At 42.2% G+C, this 24,657-nt stretch overlaps 1 long non-coding RNA gene across 4 annotated transcripts in view; it reads right to left on the bottom strand.

The window, feature by feature from the left end:
* LOC309794731 overlaps window positions 1–20,577 on the bottom strand; it is an 87,834-nt gene extending 67,257 nt beyond the window's left edge. For 3 of the 4 annotated variants that reach the window (XR_014292184.1, XR_014292185.1, XR_014292186.1), the window contains exons 1-2: window positions 20,387–20,577; window positions 19,146–19,242 (exon numbers count right to left, since the gene is read on the bottom strand). This is a non-coding gene — a long non-coding RNA (uncharacterized lncRNA). The remainder of the gene's footprint in view (window positions 1–19,145; window positions 19,243–20,386) is intronic. The other variant, XR_014292183.1, reaches the window with a different exon arrangement.
* Window positions 20,578–24,657: the final 4,080 nt, after the last annotated feature.

The following is a 24,657-nucleotide window of genomic DNA, read 5'->3' on the forward strand; positions in this document are numbered from 1 at the left end:
AGAATTAAATCCAGCAAGGAACCAGAACCTGTGTCATCAATGTCAGGTATGAGTGAAATTGGAGCTTGCCCCCTGTCTCCCACTGCTGATACTCCTTCACCTCTACCACCTCCCACCTCCTCTTCCTCCTCCAATCAGTAACTCTTCTCGCCTGTTCCCTCGATGCCAGCCCCAGTATCCCAGCTGTTGTACTGTATTACTGTACTTTTCAAGTTACTGTACTGTAAGACTAAAAATGTCTTCTTTGTTTTTGTGTTTGTTTCTTATATACTGTTTGTGTGAAAAGTATTATAAACCTATTATGGTACAATACCATATAGCCGACTGTGTAACCTGGGTACCTCGGCTAACTTTGTTGGACTTACAAACAAATTGGACTTACAAACGCACTCTTGGAACAGAACTTGTTCATACGTAGCGGACTTACAGTAAAAGCAAAAAAGAAACAGGAACTAATCAAACTTATAAGCTTTTGCACAGCAAAGGAAACCATAATCAAAATGAAAATACAACCTATGGGCTGGGAGAAAATATTAGCAAATGATGAGACTGACAACGGCTTAATTTACAAACTATACAAACAGCTCCTACAACTCATTAACAATACAACAAATAACTCAATGGAAAAATGGGTAGAAGACCTAAATAAACATTTCTCTAAAGAAGACATACAGATAGCCAATAGGCACATGAAAAGATGCTCATCATCACTAATTATTAGAGAAATGCAAATCCAAATTACAATGAGGTATCACTTCACACTGATCAGAATGGCCATCATTAAAAAAAATCTACAATTAACAAATGCTGGATGGGGTATGGAGAAAAGGGAACCCTTCAGCACTGTTGGTGGCCATGTAAGTTGGTGCAGCCACTATGGAAAACAGTATGGATGTTCCGCAAAAAAACTATAAAGAGAGTTGCCATATGATCTAGCAATCCCACTTCTGGACATATATCTAGACAAAATTATAATTCAAAAAAATATATAAAACCCTATGTTCATAGAAGCACTATTTATAATAGCCAAGACATGGAAACAACCTAAATGTTCATTAAAAAATGAATGTATAAAGAAAGTGTGGTATACGTATACAATAGATATTACTCAGACATAAAAAAGAATGAAATAATGCCATTTGCAGCAACATGGATGGACATAGAGATAATGATACTAACTGAGGTAAGTCATAAAGAGAAAGACAAATACCATATAATATCACTTACATGTGGAATCGAAAACAGGACACAAATGAACATGTCAGCAAAACAGAAACAAACACACAGATATAGAAAACAGAGTTGTGGTTGCCAAGGAGAGAGTGATGGAAAGATTGGGAGTTTTGGAATAGCAGAAGCAAACTATTCTACATAGGATGGACAAGCCACAAAGACCTACTGTACAGCAGAGGAAACTATATTCAGTGTCCTGTGATAAACCATAATGGAAAAGAATATATATATATATATATATATATGTGTGTATATATATATGTATATATATATATATGAATGAATCACTTTGCTGCACAGCAGAAATTAATACAATAATGTATAAAGTCTGCAGAGGGTGTGGAGAAAAGGGAACCCTCCTGCACTGCTGGTGGGAATGTAAACTGATACAGCCACTATGGAGAACAATATGGAGGTTCCTTAAAAGCTAAAAATAGAACTAACATATGACCCAGCAATCCCACTACTGAGCATATACCTGGAGAAAACCATAATTCAAAAAGATACATGGGGCTTCCCTGGTGGCGCAGTGGTTGAGAGTCTGCCTGCCGATGCAGGGGACATGGGTTCGAGCCCTGGTCTGGGAAGATCCCACATGCCGCGGAGCAACTAGCCCCGTGAGCCACAATTACTGAGCCTGCGCGTCTGGAGCCTGTGCTCTGCAACAAGAGAGGCCGCGATAGTGAGAGGCCTGCGCACCGCGATGAGGAGTGGCCCCCACTTGCCACAACTAGAGAAAGCCCTCGCACAGAAACGAAGAGCCAACACAGCCATAAATAAATAAATAAATAAAATTAAAAAAAAAAAAAAAAAAAAAGATACATGTATCACAATATTCACTGTAGCACTATTTACAATAGCCAGGACACAGAACCAACCTAAATGTCCATCGACAGATGAATACAGAAAGAAGATGTGGCCTATATATACAATGGAGTATTAACTCAGCCATAAAAAGGAATAAAATTGAGTTATTTGTAGTGAGGTGGTTGGACCTAGAGTCTGTCATACAGAGTGAAGTACGTCAGAAAGAGAAAAACAAATACTGTACGTGAACACATATATATGGAATTCAGAAAAATGGTACTGACAAACCTAGTGACAGGGCAGGAATAAAGACACAGATGTAGAGAACGGACTTCAGGACACAGGGCTGAAGGGGAGACAGGGACGTAGTGAGAGTAGCACTGACATATATAGACGACCAAATGTAAAAGAGCTAGTGGTAAGCTGCCGCATAGCACAGGGAGATCAGCTTGGTGCTTTATGTCCCCCACAGGGGTGGGATAGGGAGTCTGGGAGGGAGCCTCAAGACGGGGGGATATGGGGATATATGTATACATACAGGTGATTCACTTTGTTGTAAAGCAGAAACTAATACAGTGTTATAAAGCAATTATACTCTAATAAACATGTATTTTAAAATACCACAACGTTGTAAATCAACTACAGTAGAAAATATTTCTTAAGTGAAAAAGATTTTTTGAATGTATGCTTTATTGTGTGTGTGTACCACAGGTTCAATATATATGAATTATGTCAAATTGATTACATTGTTTTTCAAAATAAAGAAATTTTGATATTCTACATCAGCTGCATAATATAAATGCAGAAAAACTATATTATTTTTTTCTAAAGTTCAGAAATACCCATTTTGCTCATTCGGTATACTATAAACCACTAACTGTTAAAAAGGGATTCATGACCTCTTTCTTCCAAAGAAATATTTCTGCACTCACACAAGTTTAATAGAATGTTCCACCATGAACTGGCTTCCCACCTTAGAGACACGAGATTTGCATCCTGAAATCTCTTTCTTGCAAAAATGTCCAATTAGCATCCTAGCATTACAGAAAAGAAATGCTTTTTTCCAGATCTCAAATTACATACAACTTTATCACGACATCATGTATGTTTTTTTTCCACACACACAGACTGCATTTTATTTTTACAAGAGAAAAATCAACTGACACCAAGCATTGTAAATGGATGACCACAGCAAAAGCAACAATGATTGTAATTACCAAACATGAAACACGCTCACACTGTTGTCATAATATTGACATTCATTCCAGGAATCCTCCACAGCTCCTTTATTTTGCAGTGAAAGACACCATGTTTTTTTGTTTTTTGTTTTTTTTTTGCAGTACGCGGGCCTCTCACTGTTGTGGCCTCTCCCATTGTGGAGCATAGGCTCCGGACGTGCAGGCTCAGCGGCCATGGCTCACGGGCCTAGCCGCTTCGTGGCATGTGGGATCTTCCCGGACCGGGGCACGAACCCGTGACCCCTGCATCGGCAGGCGGACTCTCAACAACTGCACCACCAGGGAAGCCTGACATCATATATATTTAAATTATCAGCACTCACCTGAGATCTTCAAAAATCAACAAAAACATAATTTTGTGCTCTCTTTCATTTATTCTGGTTCTAAGTGGTCATTTCTAAACGAAAGTATTTAAGTATGTTAACGTCATCTTATAACATCATATTTCAAACGACTACCGTCTCTCCAAAGATGCAATATGAGGAACTCATAATTAGGCTCTCCAAAGTTTTACTCTGTATTACACTTCTGCTGAACTTCACACTGTTCATTAACTTCACACTGTTCATTATTCTCTGAGAATATTCTTTTTCTTGTATGCCCATCTCACATGCTCTTTCATTTCATGAAGTTTTTTCCTACAATTTTATGCCTAGTTTATTTCTGAGAAAATGCATTATTCCAGATTGATAATTATAGACACAAAAACTTCTATATAATTCCCTGAGAGTTTCAAAAACTCCTTCTTCTTTTTTTTTTTAAATACCTAGATTCTGAAGCTCTCCACAAAGCATTACTAAAATTGCATTTACATCGTATCTACATATTACTCACACATTAATGCATTTACAATTGTATTATGCTTTATTGCTAATTTTGGAGCATAAACGTAGCTGTCTTATTTACCACCCTCTTGGAAATCACTTTAATATTTGCACTTAGGACTTGAAAGAGAATGGATAAATAAAAACCTGAAGAATATGCAAATACAATTTATATATTTCTCATAAAATTAGGTGATTATCTAATCTTTATCCAGAAAAAAGAAGAGCCCACATACTCTGCAGTCATGATACTCGAGAATGTGTGGTCTTCCAGCAGGAAAACATGCAGTAATCCACGTGGCAGAGTTTACCTGTGACCAGCTGGGGTTAGTGTCCTATGCATTCCTTACATGCAACATATCAGGAGTGGCCAAAGTGAATTTGTCAGTTGTGGCAATAAGTATAATGAAGATTTGTAGCAGGTCATGCTCATATATGCAGCACAGGTACAATCAACATTTTGCTCAATTCTGGTAGATCTAAATCTGTATCTGTTACCTTGTCTTTAACGAGGAAATGTCAGAACTGACTTACAAAAAAAAAGTGTTTTGTTTGTTTGTTTGTTTTAATTACAGTCACGGTGAGTAAGACATAGCTCAGAACAACTAATGTGACTTAGTGATTCTCTCATCAGGAAATGCAGTTTCTACTTCCCTGTTTATTCTCCACATCTTGTAGTAAGTTAAGTTTCAGTGAAAGATAAATCTACAGGGTAAAAAGAAAAGAAAACTTACATGTGTTGATAAGATCATTCTGACAGGTTTTACCACGTATGTCAGTGTTTCTGGTGATGGACACAAGCTAGAGCTCCCTACTCTGACATTTTCACTGATGTCATTCCCCTTGATCCTCAATTTGAAAGTGGATAAAAATGTTTTCTATGTTTTCTTCTTTAAGAAATTAAAGAAAGAATGCTGTCTAGACATGATCCTCTAATGACTTTCAGTCAGTGGTCATCAAGAGAAGAAAAGCACAGAATCTCATCCCCACAGAAGGGTGACATTCAGTCAGGTAAGAAAATTCTCCCCCAAATCAGAGCTTCATCTTTAACATTCAATCAAAGGCTTTCACAGGTTCTTCATACTCTGCACTCAGGCTTACCATATGGGATTGGCTCTGAGAATCTCACACCAGATGACTGACAAACATGTCATAGTGCACTGATCTGGTACCAGATCCTGCCTCTCTTAATGATCTCCCGCAGGGACATTGCAATAATCTAGGATATTTCCTGGAACCCTCTACTCTATACAGGTACACTTCCAAGTAGAAACAGAAGCTTTGATTCTCACTGGGACCCCTGCTCTGTCCCACCAACCTCTTTAGAAATATGATGTTCTAATCTCTCCTGATTAGAACATTGCACGGTCTCTCACTGTGTTAATTTAGTAAAGGTAAAAGAGAAACAAGAAAGAGCAAACTATGCAGGGAGCAATATATAAGATTCCTTTACTTAATGTATTTATCTGATATACACAAACATTGAGAAATATAGATTCATTTCATAACGGTCAAGAAAAGAGGAGGAGGAACCTCCATGCCAACAGTATATATAAATTGGAATCAATCCTGCATAAGCTCCAGCTAAAGCTTAGCTACGAGGTACTAACTCTTCTCATAAAGGAGCAATAGTTCTCCATCATTTGAAGCACACTGAGGACTCAGACAGCTGGACGCTGAGGGTGTAGTCTCCTCACTAGAATTCTGTACCTGCATCACAGAGCAATGAAATATTCCCAAAGAATTATTAAGGATGAGGTGGGGAGCCGAAATAAAAAAGATGAATCCACAGTCTGCCCTACCATCCGTTCTGCTGGATATTACCACCATCTTGGCCCAGTATGACCTTCCCACTTTTCTCTGGGCCTCCCTACTTCCCACCTCCATCCTCTCATTATATCTTACCTACACTTGGAAACAACTCTAGTTTTTCCACTGATCTTCATCAACAAGCAATCCAAATAGCAACTGTGTATATAACTCCTTAGAAACCTCAGGTCTGACTCAGTAATACATGACCTTCGAAGTCAAAAGTTTTCCTAATTCCCTTTATTATTATTTTTCCCAATTTCCATGTACTTACACTCTCAGGACCTCCACTGTTCTCAGGTTCGTCTTCCCTGCAAAATCTGTCAACCTAGACATAGACTTAAGTACCACCTTCTAATTATCTCCTAGGGAATCCAGTTTTTAAAAAAGCCTCAGCAAGCCTTATGGACTTTAGTAAAGACTCTTAAAGATAACCCATGGGAGATAGCAGTACACCCACAGATATCTATTTAATGCACCTTCAGAGTAATTTTTTTTCTTTTGTATAAAGTCTCTTCTGTCCAATGAAGACTCTCAGCTCTTCTTCTTCAACATATGCAGTGTCTCACCCTTCTGATTACTCTCTGCTGTATCCCAGGGCCACTCCCTTTCCTGATATTACATTCTTTCCCAATTTTGTATGTTAGTAACACCAAATAACATAAAGTATAACATGTTAATTATTATAAAGTGCACCGTTCAGTGATATTAAATACATTCATATTATTGGGCGATCAACATCGCCATTTATCTTTCTAATCTTTTCTACGTTTTAAAACTGTAACTGTATATCCTTTAAACATAACTTTCCTTTTTGTTCCATAACCACCTGAAAAGCATCATTACCCTCCCAATTTCTATGGTTTTCACTACACTAAGTACCCCATATAATTGAAATAAGTAGTTGCATTGTTATGACTCACTAAAAGTCACAAAAATGGCATATTTGGTAGCTAAATTTCCTCAGGATTCATCCATGTTGTAGCATATTCCTAGATCTTTTCCTTCTTAACACTGAATAATATTGTATTATATGGGTATACCACACTTTGCTTATCCAGGAACTAGTGGATGAACGTTTAGGTTGCTTTCATATTTTAGCTACTGTGATTATTACTGCTCTATACACTGGAGTACAAATATTACTTTAAGACCCTGATTTCAATTCCTTTGGGTATACCTCATAGTAAAAATTTCCTGGATCATGTAGTAATTCTATTTTTCAATATCTGAAAAATTGCCATACTCTTTTGCAAAGCAGCTGTATCATTCTACATTCCCACTGACAGAGCACAATGCTTCCAACTCCCTCACATCCTCACCAATACTTGTTTTCTGCTTGTGTATGTGTGTGTGTGCTTGTGTGTGTATGCATGCACACAAATATATAAACATGCATTTAATGATATGGAGCATCTATTCAAGTGCTTAGTCATTTGTACATCTTTTTGAAGAACCATCTATTCAAGTCTTTTATCCATTTTTGAATCAGGGTGTTTGCTTCTTGTTGAGTTGTAGGAGTTCTCTGTATATTCTGAATAGAAATCTCTTGTCAGATAGATGGCTTTCAAATATTTTCTCCCATCTTGTGGGTTGCCATTTTATTCTGTTTACATTCCTTTGATACACATTTTTTTAAATATGTACTGCAAATTGTTTATTTTTTTGTTAGCTGTACCTTTGTTGTTCCTTCGTTTCATATTGAGGAAATAACTGCCAAATACAATGTCATGAAGCTCTTCTCCTGTGTCTTCTTCTAAGACTTTTTATTTTATTAGGTCTTATATTTAGTTTTTTGATATGTTTTCATTAATTTTTGCATATGATGTTAGGTAAGGGTCCGTCTTCCTTCTTTTGCATGTTGACAACAAGACTTCTCAGCATCATTTGTTGAAAATACTATCCTTTCTACTTTGAAAAGACTTGGCAACTTGTCAAAACCCATTTGGCCATATATCAGGGTTTATTTCTGGGTGTTCTATTCTATTCTGTTGGTCTTGAATAAGGGAAAAAATAGTATAACCTATCCAGGTTGATGAAGAACATAAAGAAAGACCAGGACTGAGAATTAGGAGGGCAATATAAAAAAGCAGGGAGTAAAAGACAGTGTGAGAGAAGATCTTGTACTTGCAAGTTCATGGAAATATGATCATGTTAAATCACTAAACGCCTGACTTTGAACAATACCGTAAATGTGCTAGCAAGAAACGTAACACTTACCCATCTCTGGGAAATACAGTATAGGCAAAAAGATAAACTACACACAAATATATTAAAAAGGGAAGGGTTTTCATGGTGTGAGAATATTGTGGGATTTGAAATACAATTTACTTCTGTTCTACCATTGTCTCTAAAATTTATCAAAGTGTATATACAAGCAATTCCAATTCTGGTAATGTGCTTGACAGGTTTAATATGAACTTCAGCAGACCAGTAAATGTACATTCATAGTAGGACTGTTCCCTAATCCAAAAAACAAAACACAAAAACTGGAAAGACTAGAGTTCACTTTGTCAACACACATACAGATGCAGCGATGGTTAACGGTCCAAAAAAAGAAGGTGAGCATGGGTGCAAGAGGTTAATCCCCAGTCTGGTGTGGGGTGCAGAGTTTGAGGGTAAAACCAGTAGAAAGTGCTTTTGTTCTATCCTTGATTTTTGAGGTATGGAAATTCACAGGTCATTACCTTCATTTCAAAATGAATGAATGCACTATTCAATTTTTTTAAAAACAGGAGAAGTAAACATGAGTGATAATAAATTTTAAACTGTCAGTAGTCAAATAAGATACTAAGAAAAATTAAATAATATGATTTAAGAATGAAGTGGAGAGATTGTCTAAGATGGTAGCATTCAAAGACCCAGAGCTTGATGCCTCTCATGGGCACACCAAAGTCACAAGTGTTTACAGAACAGCAATTGATGAAAAAGGCCGGGACCTACCATAAAAGATGTTTTAGAGCTAAAGATATAAGGAAGGCACCTCGGCAAGACAGGAGTCAAGACCCATCCCCCCAGGTGGGTGGCCCACAGATGGGAGAATAATTACAATTTCTGAGGTGCACCCAGGTGGCAAGGGGTATGAACCCAACATCAGGCTCCCAAGCCCAGGGACCCTGTTCTGGAAAGAAGGGTTCCTAGAAAGTTGGGCTTTGAAGACCAGTGGTGCTTATTTTCCAGAGAGCCAGAGGGTTGTGGGAAATAGAGATTCCACACTTAAAAGATGCTCACAGGGCTTCCCTGGTGGCTCAGTGGTTGAGAGTCCACCTGCTGATGCAGGGGACACGGGTTCGTGCCCCGTTCCGGGAGGATCCCACATGCTGCGGGGTGGTTGGGCCCGTGAGCCATGGCCGCTGAGCCTGCACGTCCAGAGCCTGTGCTCCGCAACGGGAGAGGCCACAGCAGTGAGAGGCCCGCGTACTGAAAAAAAAAAAAAAAAAAAAAAAAGCTCACAAAATCCCACATGACCCGAGAATCAGAACAGAAGCAGTCATTTGAACGGATCCTGGGTCACACCTACCTCCTGGTCTTGGAGAGTCTCCCAGAGAGTCCAGAGGCAACTACAGCACAGCCTCAGGGACATAGACACTGGCAGCAGCCACTTGGGGGAGCTCCTTCTACCTCGTGGCCACTGGTACCAGCAAGCATAATTTCAGAGTCCTCCCTCTATCTTTTTAGCCTCAGGGTCTAGCCCTACCCATTTCCACCAGACTATAGACACAAGTACTAGGATGCTGCAGGCCAAGCAACTGACTGAGCAGGGGCATAGCCCCATCCACCAGCAAACAGGCTGCTTTCAGACCCTCTCAATGCACAGCTGCCGCTGGACATGGGCCCAGCAACCAAAAGCCCCAGGACCAGCCTCCACACCTAAGTGGAGAGGCACCAGCCCCAGAGTCCTTGGCCCCTCTGACAAGTGAGCCTGCTCTGGCCTTGGAATCAGTCTCACCGTCGGCAGGTGATTACTGCACAGGGACTGGATGGAGCTTGGACCTACCCAACAGCAAACCTGCTCTAGCAGTGGGATCAGCCTCATACACCAACAGGCACACACCAGCTCCAGGAATACCACAGCCCAGCAGCCTGTGTGACCAGAACACTCACTTGCAGGCCAGAAGCAGCCATGGACTCACTTGGGTCTTGACCCTGCCCATCAGAATGACAGCACAAGATTAGGGATACCCCAGACCCTGCAGATAGCTGTGTGAGGAACAGTGATCCAACACCAACTCTGAGACTCCTGGGCCCTGCAGCCAGAACTCAGGACCTGTGTCTTCCTCCCAGTAGCCAGCATCACCGCAGTGACTGGGCACTAGCCCTGATATCACCTGGACTGCAATTCTACCCATAAGTGAACCAGCACTAGATTTGGTGTCCCACAGAGTCGTGCAGCCAACTGCCTTATGATTTAGCCTCACCAAGCAGCACAGACAGCCTCCATACAAGGCAGAGTCTGTCAAACAAGCAGTCTGGGGGCAGCCAAGCCTACCAGACCACCTACAGCAGTCAGCCCACCACAATAGAAGAGCCCAAGTAGCCAACATAGGGGGTACACCTAGAACATATAGTTCTAGTGACCAGGGGACAGTGGGCTTCTGGGACACATAGGACCTCTCCTACAAAAGGCCACTTCTAGAAGGTCAGGAAATGTAACGAACCTACTACATACATAGCAATAAAAACAGCAAGTTAAGAAAAATGAGGTGACACTGAAACACGATCCAAATGAAGGAACAAGATAAGAACTCAGAAGAAGATCTAAGTGAAGTGGAGGTAACCAATCTCCTCAAAAAATAGTTCAAGGTAATGACTATAAAGATGATCAAAGAACTCAGGAGAAGAATGGACGACCAGAGTAAGAAGGTAGAATTTTTTTAAAAAGAGTTAGAGCATTAAAGAACAACAAAACAGAGATGAGGAATACAATAACTGAAATGAAAAGTACACTAAAAGGAAACTACTGTAGACTAAATGACACAGAGGAATGAATCAGAAAACTGAAGGACAGAGTACTGGCAATCACTGAAGATGAACTGTAAAACAATAGATTAAAATGAAATGAAGAAAGTTGAACAGACATGTGAAACATTGGGTGTACTAATATTTGCATTATACTGGTCCCAGAAGCAAAAAGGAAAGAGAAAGCAGTGTAGAGCATACCTGAAGACATAAGAGCTGAAAACTTCCATAACCTGGGAAAGAAAACAGACATCCAAGTCCAGTAAACACAGTAAGGCCAAAACAGGATCAACCCAAAGAGGACCACACCAAGACTCATTGTAATTAAAATGGCAAAAAAATAAAGATAAAAAGACACTATTAAAAGGAGCAAAGGAAAAGCAACAAGTTACAAACATGCGAACTTGCATTAAGTTATCAGCTGACTTTTCAGGATAACCTCTGCATGCCAGAAGGGAGTGGCATGGTATATTTAAAGTCATGAAAGGGAAAAGCCTATAACCAAAAATACTCTACCCAGCAAGGCTCTCTTCAGATTTGATGGTGAGATCTAAAGTTTTACAGAGAAGCAAAACTAAAAGAGCACAGCATCGCCAAACCAGCTTTATGAGAAATCTTAAAGGGGCTTTTCTCAGTGAAAAAGAAAAGGCCATGACTGAAACATAAAAATTAGAAAAGGAAACTTACAAACGGAAAAACCTCATTGGATAAGGCAAATATTCAACAAAGGCAGTAAATCAACCATGTACACAGCTAATAGGAAGGATGAAAGAAAACAGTAAAAAAATCATCTGTATTCACAATAAGAAGTTAAGGGACACACAAAACAAGTAGATCTAAAATATAAGGTCAAATTCAGTAACTGTGGGGGAGCAGAGTAACAATGCAGGGTTGTTAGTGTCCACGTGAAACTAAGAGCTCAGCAACTGAAATAATCACACACACACACAGACACACACACACACACACACACCTGAAAGAAATCCAAACATCATATTAAAGAGAGTCCTCACATCACAGATGAATAAAAGGGGAAGAAAGGAACAGTGAAGAAATTAAAGAGGGATTCTAAAAATACCCAAGAGAAATGAAAATGAACACACAGTGATCCAAAATCGATGGGACACAGCCAACGCAGTTCACAGGGGGAAGTTATAGTGATACAAGCTTATTCTTAGGAAACAAGAAAAATATCAAATAAACAACCTAACATTACACCTGAAGGAATTAGAAAAAGAAGAAAAAAACAAAACTCAAAGCTGTCAGAAAGAAAAAAAAAATTAAGAAAACAATACCATATGCAATCACACCAAAAAGAATAAGATACCTAGGAACAAACACACCTAAGCAGGTAAAAGACATGTACTCAGAAATGTATCAGCCATTGGTGAAAGAAGTTGAAGGCAACAGAAAAAGATGGGAAAATATAGCAGGTGCATGGACTGGAAGAATTAATACTGTTAAAATAACCATACTGCCAAAGACAATCTACAGATTTAATGCAATCCCTATCAGAATACCAAAGCATTTTCACAAAACCTGAAAAAGTAATTTTAAAATTTGTATAGAAACACAAAGACCCCAAACAGCCAAACAATCTTGAGAAAGTACAGAGCTGGAGGCATCACGCACCTTGACTTCAGATTGTACTGCAAAACGACAGTAATCAAAGAGAATCGAACTGGAGCAAAAACAGACACAAAGATCACTGGAATAGAATAGAGATCCCAGAAATAAGCCCACACACGTATATTTAATTGATTTATGACAAAGCAGGCAATATGGAGAAAGAACTGTCTCTTCAATAAGTGGTACTAGGAAAACTGGTCAGCTACATGGAAAAGAATAAAATTAGAGTATTTTAGCACACCGTATATAAAATTAACGCAAAACTGAATAAAGACCTAAATGTAGGACCATAAAACCCTGAGAGGAAAATACAGAACATTCTTCAACATAAATGATAGCAACAGTTTTGCGTTCAGTCTACTAAGGCAAATGAAACAAAAGCAAAAATAAACAAATGGGACTTCACTAAACTTAAAAGATTTTGCACAGCAAAGGAAACCAAAGACAAAATGAAAAGACAACCTGCTGAAGGAGAGACAATATTTGCACATGATAAGAGGTTAACACCAAAAAGATGACCAACCAAGGGTTCATATCTAAACTACAGAAACAGCACATACAACTCAATATCAGAACTGCACCCAAAATATTTTTTTAAAAAATGAGAAGACCCAAATAGACATTTTTCCAAGGAAAAAATACAGATAGACAGCCAGAAGGCACAAAGATGCTAAACATAGCTAATCGGCAATAAAATGCAAATCAAAACTATGAGATATATCACCTCAGTCTTGTCAGAATGGCTGTCATCAAAAAGGTCACAAATAACAAAGGTTAGTGAGGATGTGGAGAAAGGGGAACTCTTGTAAACTCTTGATGTGAATGTGAAGTAGTGCAGCTAATGTGGAAAGAAGAATGGAGGTTCCAAAAAACACTAAAAATAGAACTACCATAATATCCAGCAATTTCCCTCTTGGGTATATCAGAAGAAAACAAAAACACTATTTAAAAAGAATAACTGCACACCAATGTTCATAACAGTGTTATTTCCCACAGCCAGGATATAGAGTCAAACTAAGTGTTCATCAGTAGGTTAGGGGATAAAAAATGATATTTATGATGACTTCAGCAAAAAATGGAATGTTGCTATTTGCAAGAACATGGTTGGACTTGGAGGGTATTGTGCTTAGTAAAATAAGCCGCAGAGAAAACAAGCCTGGTAGGTTATCACTTACACGTGGCATCTAAAACACTGAATACAACAACGACAACGAAACAGACTCACGGATTAAAGAACAGACTAGTGGTTACCAGCAGGGAGAGACAGGGCGGAGCAGCAAAATAGTGGTAGGAGGTTCTGAGGAAGAATCCACTATGTATAAAATCAATCATCTACAGTGACGTTCTGCATAGCCTGGGGAATAGAGCCACTCTTTTATAATAAGTATAAATGGAGAAGAACCTAAACATTTATGAATCACTATGTTGTACCTCTGAAACTAATATAATAATGTAAATTAACTATAGATCAATAAAATATAAAGTAAGAAACAATAAAGGAGAGACAGATTATTAGATAGAAATCAATTAAATAAACACAAGTTTCGGAAATCAAGGAATTAAAAAACAACATGTAAGACAACATTGGCCTTTAAAGTGTACGATCTATTCATTTAAAAGAAATCATTTAAGTGGTGAAAAATGGCACCCATTCTCACAATTTTGTATATCTAGGATAAATTATTATCTACAAAAATGTTACAAATATTCACTCAAAAAGAGAAAATTTGGATTAACCCACTTTAGTATACAAATTTAATATCAAAGTCTCTATGTAACATTGATGTGAACAAGTTCTGTTAGCCACTTCTAGTTTCTTTGTGATGTAAAATCTTTTAAAGCATAAAAATCAGCCTTTCTACATCATCCCATTAGACATACATAGAAGTTAAAAGAAATGAGAAGACAGAAAAATCAACCAGGAAGGTGAATTTACTGAGAAACAGCCATTCGTTCTCCCTCCTCCTTTGCTTTTCCTCCTTTTCCAGGTCTCTTTCGGTTCCAATCAAGAGAAGTCTTGAGAATTCTGAGAATATTTCTTTGAGGGCTTCAAATCACCATACCTACGTCCTCTGCCACAAGTACACACACGGGAACAAAAATAAACCTCTGCTATCTACTCATGTAGGAGAGATTCATGCAAAATAAACTCCTACATGGAGACCAACAGGTGAGTTTTCTACCTGTTCTTTATAATGTCCTTCCATTATAGTAAATCCCACACATTATGAGGCAGAAGGGGTTATGTGAGCTCTTCCTTGAAGTCAAAAACCTTGCATTCATTTCAAGTACCTGGTGATCATAGGGTACAGCCAGGGAAGGTGCCATCACCCTCGGGGGGGGCGGTGAATGGGCTTCCGCAACCATGCACCTCCTGATGAACAGATTCTGAAGAAACAAAGGGCGGTCACACCGCAGCCAGCCTGTCAGACTGTCGGGCCACTGGGCAACCCCACCAGTCTGGAAGTGCCCCATAAGTTGCTCAAAGCAAAACTCTGCCCCCCCCCCCCGTGAAGCCAGGCAATTTGGGCCAGAGAGTCAGAGGAGACCGGTAACCAACTCCTCCTCTCTGCTCACCTCCTTGGGGTTACAGCAACCCCATCTCCAAACCCAACTCTGATCCTGGAGTGCCAAGGTGGGAGCACAGGTGGGCTCTGCCGGTGCTTCAGCGCCTTCTGGGAAGCCCCCTAGTTTGAATATGATTTGAGTTTGATCCTGAGAAACCATCAGAACTTCCCACCAGAGATAAATGAGGAGATTCTGGCCTTTATTAGTGCGCACGGTGAACCCGGTCGTCCTGGCTGTACTTGCCAACCCTCCTATTTTACGCACCTATGTTTATCCACCTTCCTCCCTGTGAGTACCTTTGACTAACCCTGAGCTCAGACTCCTGACCTATTACAGTGACGTTTTCAGTCTTTCTTTAAAAATGTACAGGTAGGGCTTCTCTGGCGGCGCAGTGGTTGAGAGTCCGCCTGCAATGCAGGGGACACAGGTTCATGCCCCAGTACGGGAGGATCCCACATGCCGCGGAGCGGCTAGGCCTGTGAGCCATGGCCGCTGAGCCTGTGCGTCCGGAGCCTGTGCTCCACGATGAGAGAAACCACAACAGTGAGCGGCCCGCGTACCGCAAAAAAAAAAAAAAAAAAAAAAAAAAAAAAGACAGGTAATAAAATGAATTTAACCTAGAAGCAGCAGCTCAGTAAGGGAAATAAAATCATCAGAAGTTATCTAATCACAGCCACAGCCATCCAGGGCCCTGTCTTATCTGCTGGGGCATAAGAATGGGACCTTCCTAAACTTGAAGGGCATCCAATCAGATACGTTGATTACGCTCACCTCTGGCTCTTGGAGGGACTGCTAGGCAGTCTACCCAGTGTATACTGACTGCAAAACACGGTCATGGTTTTGAAACACCTATGCTCCAGGAAAGATTTTTGCGGTGCATGGGGAAGGTTTCTTTTTGACATCAAGCAAAAAATAAGTCACCAAGCCCTTTGAGCACAGGGCTTCTTAAGAGGGAAGTAGAAGGAAGGAATGGGCAGAAAACATGATCTCCTCGGAAGTGCAGGGCGTTTTTCCAAAAGAGTAGGATTTAGTCTCAGTTTAAGGAGAACACCTTTAAATAGCTGGGACAGCTCCAAACTGCAGTTTAGGGAACGAGTGCTCCAAAAGAACAGTGCTTTACAAGTCCTGGCCAGGCAGCAAGAGAATGAAGAGTTGGTTTTGCATAGTTTTGAACGCAGGAGTAAAGAAACCGAGGCATCTCTGACTAAAAGGGCCTGAGATCCTATGGCATCAGTGGGTCAGTCAGTTGCAGGGGGCAGGGGGTGTGGGGGGCGATATTTCTATCTCAACGTCTCCCAGGGCAGCCACCCCTCCCAACCCCACCCCCCTACTCCCTTCACCCTTCCTCCCTCCACTGTTGGGTCCCCAGGGACAGCACTTCTTAAGCTGGAGCGCTCAAGCACCATCTCTGCAGTCTGGATTCTTCCTGGAGCCTGGCAAGTTCTGGAACAGGAAGCCAGGTCTGCAAGGCCGCTGGGGTGCAGTCAGCCCTGGAGGTCTGGAGGGGAAATGGAGCCCTGAAGCCCACCCACGTCCTTGAAGCCGAGGGAGGAACACATCCTTCTAACAGTACTTCTCAGGGGTCAGCATGCTCCCCACCCGACGGTGATCCATACTCACCTGAGGCAACAAGGACTGCCTCTAACTGGCCCCCTCGATTGCGCCTTAAGGGTCCTCGCACATGTGTGAGAGCGCAGGCCCTGGATCTCTTTAGTCAGCCTAGGCCAGTGCTGCCGGGGTCCCTCCAGTCCCATCCCCCAGCCCCTCCCTCTGGGACTGTATCTAATAGAAGAAAGAGCACAGAGGAATTGGCTAAATCAAGGGACCTGGGAGCCTGGGTATGAGTTTGAAGACCGAGAACCTAAGGCACAATTACATATTATTGGAGACTCTTGTGGGGTGTGTGGGGTGAGGTTAGGAGGCTGAGAGGCTGAGTCGACCTGGTGAGTCCAGCCCCAGGACACCACACGGCCCCGTCCCCCCTTCCCTGCCATCAGACAAGGGGTGCCGCAACTCCAGCCGGGACTCTGCACTTCCCCCTCCCTGATTCTCCTCCAGAAGAGCAGGTGGTCCCGCTCTGAGGGCAGCGGCAAGACAACGGACCAAGTCCCCCCGCACTAAGGCACTCCTGGAAGCTCTTCCTGCACAGCAGTGCCGGCTTGGAGCAAACCCGAGCAGCGCCAAGTTGGTCTCGTCCTGCAGCGGAGGGACGCAGGGTTTAAGCCAGCTGCCCTGGCTTTAAAGCAACCAGCCCCCCCTTTAGGTCAGGTGACCCGACTTTAAATCCCTGTGTGCCCCTCAAGCCTGCAACTTCAAAAGTTGGGAACTTCACTTTGATCCCAGCACCTCACATAGCTGAAGGCACACTAGTCACCCCCAAGCCTGGCTTAGAGGCAGGATATAAGGTAAGGGGATGGGCGTGCACTCCTGGTGATGAGGGTGCACTTCATGTACCAGAAGGGTCCAGGCACCCTGGGGTACAGCTACCAGTGCACGGTACAGCAGCTCCCTGGCAAAGCTGGCGAGGCCCAGGGAGAGCAGGCACACCCATGCGTGCAGAGGTTCCAGGACGGGAGCTGGGGCACAGCCAGCCGGGAGGGTGTGAAAGTGGAGGATCTGAGCCTTTTGTGAAAGGCAGACACAGAGGATGGATGAGCAACAAAGACCAGATGAAATATGGATTTGAAAAACACACCCTGCTCTTGAAATTGGGGTGGGGGGCACCCCAGACTTGAGACTTCTTACTCCCCAGTACCTAGTGCTTTGGCCTTTGCCCAATTACTTATAAAATGTACTGATAATATCTAACCCATAGAATACCGCATTTGTAGTGGTATTGCATGTTAATGTTTCTATAGTGGAAAAATCTTTTCTACAAGAAACATGTACACTATCTGAAATCAACTAAAACCCCTCTTTATAAAGTACTATATTGGACTTCCCTGGTGGCGCAGTGGTTAAGAATATGCCTGCCAACGCAGGGGACATGGGTTCGAGCCCTGGTCAGGGAAAATCTCACATGCTGCGGAGCAGCTATGCCCATGCACCACAACTAGTGAACCTGCAGGCCACAACTACTGAAGCCCGTGTGCCTAGAGCCGGTGTTCCACAACAAGCGCAGCAAGAGAAGCCACTGCAATGAGAAGCCCGCGCACCACAAAAAAGAGTAGCCCCCGCTCGCCGCAACTGGAGAAAGCCCGCGCACAGCAACGAAGACCCAACACAGCCAAAAATTAATTAATTAATTTTAAAAAGTACTATATCCTTCTGTACAACTTCTCTGGGAAGAACAGAGATGGCGTGGGAGAGTGAGAAAGACCAATATTTAGTGCACATCTCTCATGCAGGTGCTCTGCTGGCTCAGATACATTTATCCCCACTTTACAAAGGAGGAAATAAGCTCAGAGAGGTTTAGTAATTTTCCCAAAGCCAAACAGCTATTAAGTGGCAGAACCAAGATCTGAACCAAGTCTGTTACCTTCAAAGCCTAAGTCCTCATCACAACAAAACTCAATTAATATTTACATTTATCGAATTACATTGCAGCCTGGGGAGTTCTTGGCACAATCCTGAATAAGAGTGAGAAAGAAAGAAAGAAATAGCATTGTTCCTACAGTCAACCAAAATTTTTGGAGCAGCGGCTAGATGCCTGGTCCTTTTTGGGGTTCAGCAGTGATCACGACAGGAAAAGTCGTGCTTTCATGAACCATGTAGTGGGGAGGAGAGACGGGTGCAACTTGGGTGAGGGATTTCACCTTGCTGGGCCTCTGTTTTCTCATCTGGAAAATGGGATGGGTGTTCCTCATCTTCTGGGATTGTCCGGCTGGACATTCTCTGATTCCATAAGAAGTATTTGTTTTCCTGTTTCTTTAAAATTCATTCAAGCCATGAGCCGTGATGCATGTTGTTAGCTGCTCCCCAAATCACTCTTCCCCACCCTTTTCCTGTGATCAGGTCTTTCCCGAAACATGACTCACAATCAGTCAAGTCACAGAACCTAAGGGGCACCCAGCAGAAAAATTCCAACCCTTGCTTCTCAGGAGCTCTGTGGTCTACCTGCCAGGTAAACTTAACTCACCTGGGACAAGGTGGCCATCCCTGGTTTCACATCAACATGATCTCAGGCACAAACCTCCTTTTTTTCCATTTGGTCTTTAAGTTACTTGTTGAAACAACTGTACAAATATGACAAAGGTATAAAATCAGGCATCTTCTGCCCCCAGCGCCTACTAATACATGATGTTCTGCCACTTTAAGGATAAAGATAGAACATTTCAACATTCTGCTGCCCTCATCATTTGTCATTTTTGTTGATATTTCTATTGAATACATCTTTCAATATTTTAACGATGGAACATTTATTTAGGTTGCTCCAGACCCAGCCTTTAGTGGTAAGGGGTTTGTTGTTATATTTCTATTATGTTTCCTTTAAAGACCATTATCCTATTTAAATGGATTAAGTCAATTCTATAGGCACGTATCTTATGATATTCATGAAGTTAATCCATAGAGGGCAGTGGTACAATTGATCACACTTGAGAACCTCCAGTGGCACAGTTAAGTGTACATATTATCTACGTGTAAACCGAAGTACATGCCGAGTGAGATTCTCCTGCCCTCTTCACTCTGTGCCCCTCAAGCCTGTGAGAAATGGAATATTTCTTGCCATCTCAGTAAACAAAGGATGTCACAGTCATCAGCCCTTGCAGCCCTCCAGCGTGAGCCGCGAGCCCTGAGGATCTCAGGATATGCAAATACAGAATGCAGGCCCCAGAGCGCTGAGGTGCATATGAAAGGAAGGAATTCAGGGAGCCCAGCCTCTGGCATCTCCGCAAAGAAAAGCGCCGCATTCCTCACGTTGGGAGAGCCGGTTTGCCTTAGTTAACAATCACCTGCTGATGGTCCCCATTACCTGCGCCAGTGCCCTGCCCTGTCTCCTCCCCCCGGTCCTTTAGCTCAGGGAGGAAGGAGGGCAGAGGGACTCCGCTGAATAAGGGGCCTGCGAGCCTCGGGAGGAGTTTTTAGCCGCTTTCCCCGGAGTCGGGGGGAGGCGCGCTGACGCTGCCGCCGGGCCCTGCGCCTCCCTTGCCCCGTTTCCCCTCAGGACACTCTGGCCGACCCCCTCCCCACGCCCCCCAGGCCCCGCGAGCCAGGCCGAGGGCAGGGGCGAGAGGAGGGACCGAAGTTCCCGGGACCAGACGCTGGGGGCCGCCCTTTCTGCACAGCAGCGGCGGGTGGCAGCGAACCCCTGCCCCTCAGAAGCTGGTCTTGCCCTGCCGCCAGGGCACCGTACCAGGCGGAGGGTCGGCGCCCACTTACCCGGCCCGCCGTCCGCACGACTGTCGCGGCTTCGGCCGCCGGGGCCCCTCCAGAGCCGGCAGCGTCAGTGAGGCCGCCCTCGCCGCGGGCTCCGGGGCAGTTCCGTGAAGGCGGAGGGAAGAGACCCCGAGCCGGGAGCTCCAGCTCTGCGGAAACGCGGGCTCCGTTCTGGGCGCAGCGGGTGGGACCGCTCTGCCCCAAGGCCTTCTGGGAGGGACGGAGGCGCCGGGGGAGGGAGCCGCCAGGAGCGCAGGGCCCCGTCGGGGGTCCTGGAGGGGCGGCCCGGCCTGAGGGCCCCGCCCACTGTGACCGCAGCCCAGGCATTTTTCCGGGAGTCCTACACTACAGAGTTAGAAAGATACACGGTCTATAGTAAATATTCACAAATGATTGTTGCTGCTGTGCTTACTATCCTATTAAAGGTGTAAAATCCATAAGACACTTTAAGTTCAAAATTAAATATGAATGTTTACCTTTCTAATTATGTCTCTGCTCTTCACAATTATCGTTAATGAATCAGAGACTGTGGCATCACTAGTTAAAAGTGAGCTTGTTAAAAAAATAGAACTCAGGCCCACCGGACCTACTGAATCACAATCTGAACTTTTACAATCTCCCCAGTGTACTTGTGCACACATGAATAGTTGAAAGGTACATTCCTGCCTCGACGCGTCTTTTCTGTCTGAGAAATACACACATTTTATCCAATTTGATATAAATAAAACACTCAAAAATGCATATGCCTGTGTTGAAACCATCATTTTATCATTTCTTTTCCAGATAAGTACAGTCTCTATACTGGTTTTGTGGATCACATGCCACACTCTTTTCTTGTAGTTAGAAATAAGATAGAGAAACTTACTTTGTAAAAAAAAAAAAAAATATATATATATATATATATATATATTAGTGGGTAATTGAAGACACTCTTCTAAATTAAAACCAGTTCTTTTAACTTGCTCTTTTCTTCTTGGGTCACATTATGAACTCTTCCCGTGGCCACACGGTATGTGTACTTTTAATTTCAGGGACTGCTGACATTCCAGGATATGGCCCTAGTTTTCTCTCAAGAGGACAAGCAATGCCTGGACCAAGATCAGTGGGAACTGTCCAGGTATGTGATGTTAGACAAGTATAGGAACCTGCTCTCCTCGGGTGAGGATACCTTCCTTCCAGAATTCCTTATCCAACCACAGGGTTTAGAGTCCTTCATTTGTAGAATGTCTCCTGGAATCTTCTGCTTCCTACAATAGGGTTCCAGATTGCAACGTTTCAGGAAAGATTGGGAGTTTGTGGGTATAATTTATCTTATTCTTTTAACATTGCAGCCTCCCTCAGCCGCATAGCACAGGGAGACCAGCTCAGTGCTTTGTGACCACCTAGAGGGGTGGGATAGGGAGGGTGGGAGGGAGGGAGATGCAAGAGGGAAGAAATATGGGAACATATGCTTATGTATAACTGACTCACTTTGTTATAAAGCAGAAAATAACACATCATTGTAAAGGAATTATACTCCAATAAAGATGTTAAAAAATAATAAAAATAATAAAATAAAATTGCAGCCTCCCTTTTAATATACTTTGTAACTGCTTGGGCTGTGTCTATATGAACTGTGTACTATATGCTTCTGTCACAGTCCTTACAATATTTTATTGTCTTATTTTCTGTAACAATTCTCCATGGATTCTTTGGGCTTAAGGTATACTAAAAGGGAGACTGCGATTCTGGGACTTCCCTGGTGATGAAGTGGTTAAGAATTCGCCTGCCAATGCAGGGGACACGGGTTCGATCCCTGGTCTGGGAAGATCCCAGTTGCCATAGAGCAACTAAGCCAGTGGGCTACTACTACTGAGCCTGTGTGCCACAACTACTGAAGCTGGTGTGCCTTGGGCCCGTGTGCCATTTATTTTTTGGAGAAGCAACCACCTCTGAGTGATCAAAATTTAGACCAACTAGTCAAAATGCTTTATCACCTGTTCTAAAACACTGATCAACAGAACAAGTTTTACTAGGGATAACAGTGTAATTGTATTCTGGAGTTCATAGCGGCAATATGGTTTATGACCTTGATGCTGGATCACGACATTTCAATGGTATAACTGCTTTTAATTGTTCAACGATTAAAGTCTCACGTGATCTGAGTTCAGACTGGAGTCATCCTGGTTGCTTTCTGTCTATTGCAGATTTCTGCCAGTAGGAAAGGACAAGAGCATTACGGCTTACTTTACAAAATGTCTGGAAACTAAATGATGATATACTCTACATTCAATTAATTTATACATACCCTACTGTAGAACCATGTTTGTTAAGGTGGCAGAGCCCGGTAATTATGTAAAACTGAAACCTTTATCTGCACTGGTTCAAGTCCTCTTCCTAAGAATATGTTTATAATCAACATTCTTTCACAAATGACCCAATTTAATTCACCATAGCATTCCTCATATTAATTAAATGGAAAATCCTAGGCTATATACAAATCCAGAAAGGGCCAACAATCCTCAGCCCCCATGGATGATTACAAACCATTGCTGAGGCATACAAATTACTTATTAAAGAACCACTATGTCCATCAACATCATCAATTTATATATTATTGCCCCAATGCTAGCCTTAACCCTGGCTCTCACAACATGGATTTCTCTTCCCGTATCTTACCCACTAATTAATATAAATGTTGGCCTATTATTTATATTAGCCATATCACCCCTAGCCATTTATTCCATCCTCAGATCTGGATGAGCTTCACATTCAAAATCCTCACTCACTGGAGCCCTAGGGACAGTAGCACACACGATCCCATGTGAAGTAATGCAGCAGTTATTCTATTCTCAGTCGTACTGATAAATGGATCGTTTACACTTTCAACAGTAATTACTACACGAGAACGCCTATGGCTAGTTTTCTCCTGACCCCTACCCAGAATTTGATGATCTCCGCGGTAGCAGAAATCCAATGAAGCCCCACTTGAGTTAACAGAAGTAGAATCAAAACCTGTATATGTCTTCAATGTAGAAAATGTAGCAGGCCCATTCACCCCGTCCTTCCTAGAGAATATGTTAATTTCCTTATAATAAACGTTTCCACAACAATCTATTTTTAGGAGCATTCGACAATCCTTAGGTGCCAGAATTATAGATTCTTTCATCTTGTGAATATAGTTTTTTTAAAAAAATAATTTTTTATAGTTTTACTGCCTTTAAACAAAATGTACTCCATTGCTGTGGAATATTCCTTCATAGGAGCGTGCATGGTTCATTTCTGCATCTGCTTGTGATGGTCTTCAGGTTCTTTCAGGTTTGGCTCCTGTGGCTGCAGAGTCCATGTCTGTGTGTCCTGGTGCAGGGCTGGGGGGGTTGTGTTCAGCTGGGAGGAACACTGTGGGTCTGTGTGCACGGACTTTGCTCTCTGAGGCCCGATTGTTTCAGAAGTGGTTGCACCCCCCGCTGCGCACCAGGCTTTCCATTGCTCCACATCCTGCTGATATTTGATACTGTGTCTTCATGTCTGCCATTCTGGTAGGTGTGTGCACAGTAGTTTTCTTATGGTTTTAATCCCTCGGTTGTTAGTGAAGTTGTGCATCTTGTGTTATTCACGGACTACTTCCTGTTGTTTTTTTTTTTAAAGTTTTAAAAATTGTGGTCCAATACACAAAACATAAACTTTACTATCTTAACCATTTTTAAGTGCACATTTCAGGGTCCAGAAGTAATTTGCACTGTTGTGCAAACTTGACCGCCATCGCCCTCCAGAATTTTTTCATCCTGCAAAATTGAAACAGTCCCCATTAAACACTCAGTCACCATTGTCCCTCCCTCAGCCCCTGGCACTCACCATCCTACTTTCTGTCTCTATGTTTCTGACTGCTCTAGGGGCCTTGTATGAATGGATCAAGCACTGTTTGTTTGTTTGTGTCTAGCTTACATCACTGAGCATTAATGCCCTCAAGGTTCATCCCTGCTGCAGCCTGTGTCAGAATTGCCTTCCCTTTTAGGCTGAATAACATTCCCTTGTATTGATGGACCATGTTTTTCTTCTCCATTCATCCATTAGTGGACACATGTACTATCTACATTCATTTCTCCTGTCATAATATTTGTGGAATAACGTCAGAAAGTCCTATGAATCAAAAGTCATTTGCCATTAACTTTTTCCTTAAACTTTTTATTGTGAAAAACATCAAAGCTAAGAAAAGGGAAAAATACATGTCAGCTTCACTTGTGTTCAGGACTTAATGCTTTACGGACTCACTTTATTCCCTGTGTGTGTGCTAT

This window comes from Mesoplodon mirus, assembly GCF_964341445.2.
Source record: "Mesoplodon mirus genome assembly, chromosome: 19".
Taxonomy (NCBI): domain Eukaryota; kingdom Metazoa; phylum Chordata; class Mammalia; order Artiodactyla; family Ziphiidae; genus Mesoplodon; species Mesoplodon mirus.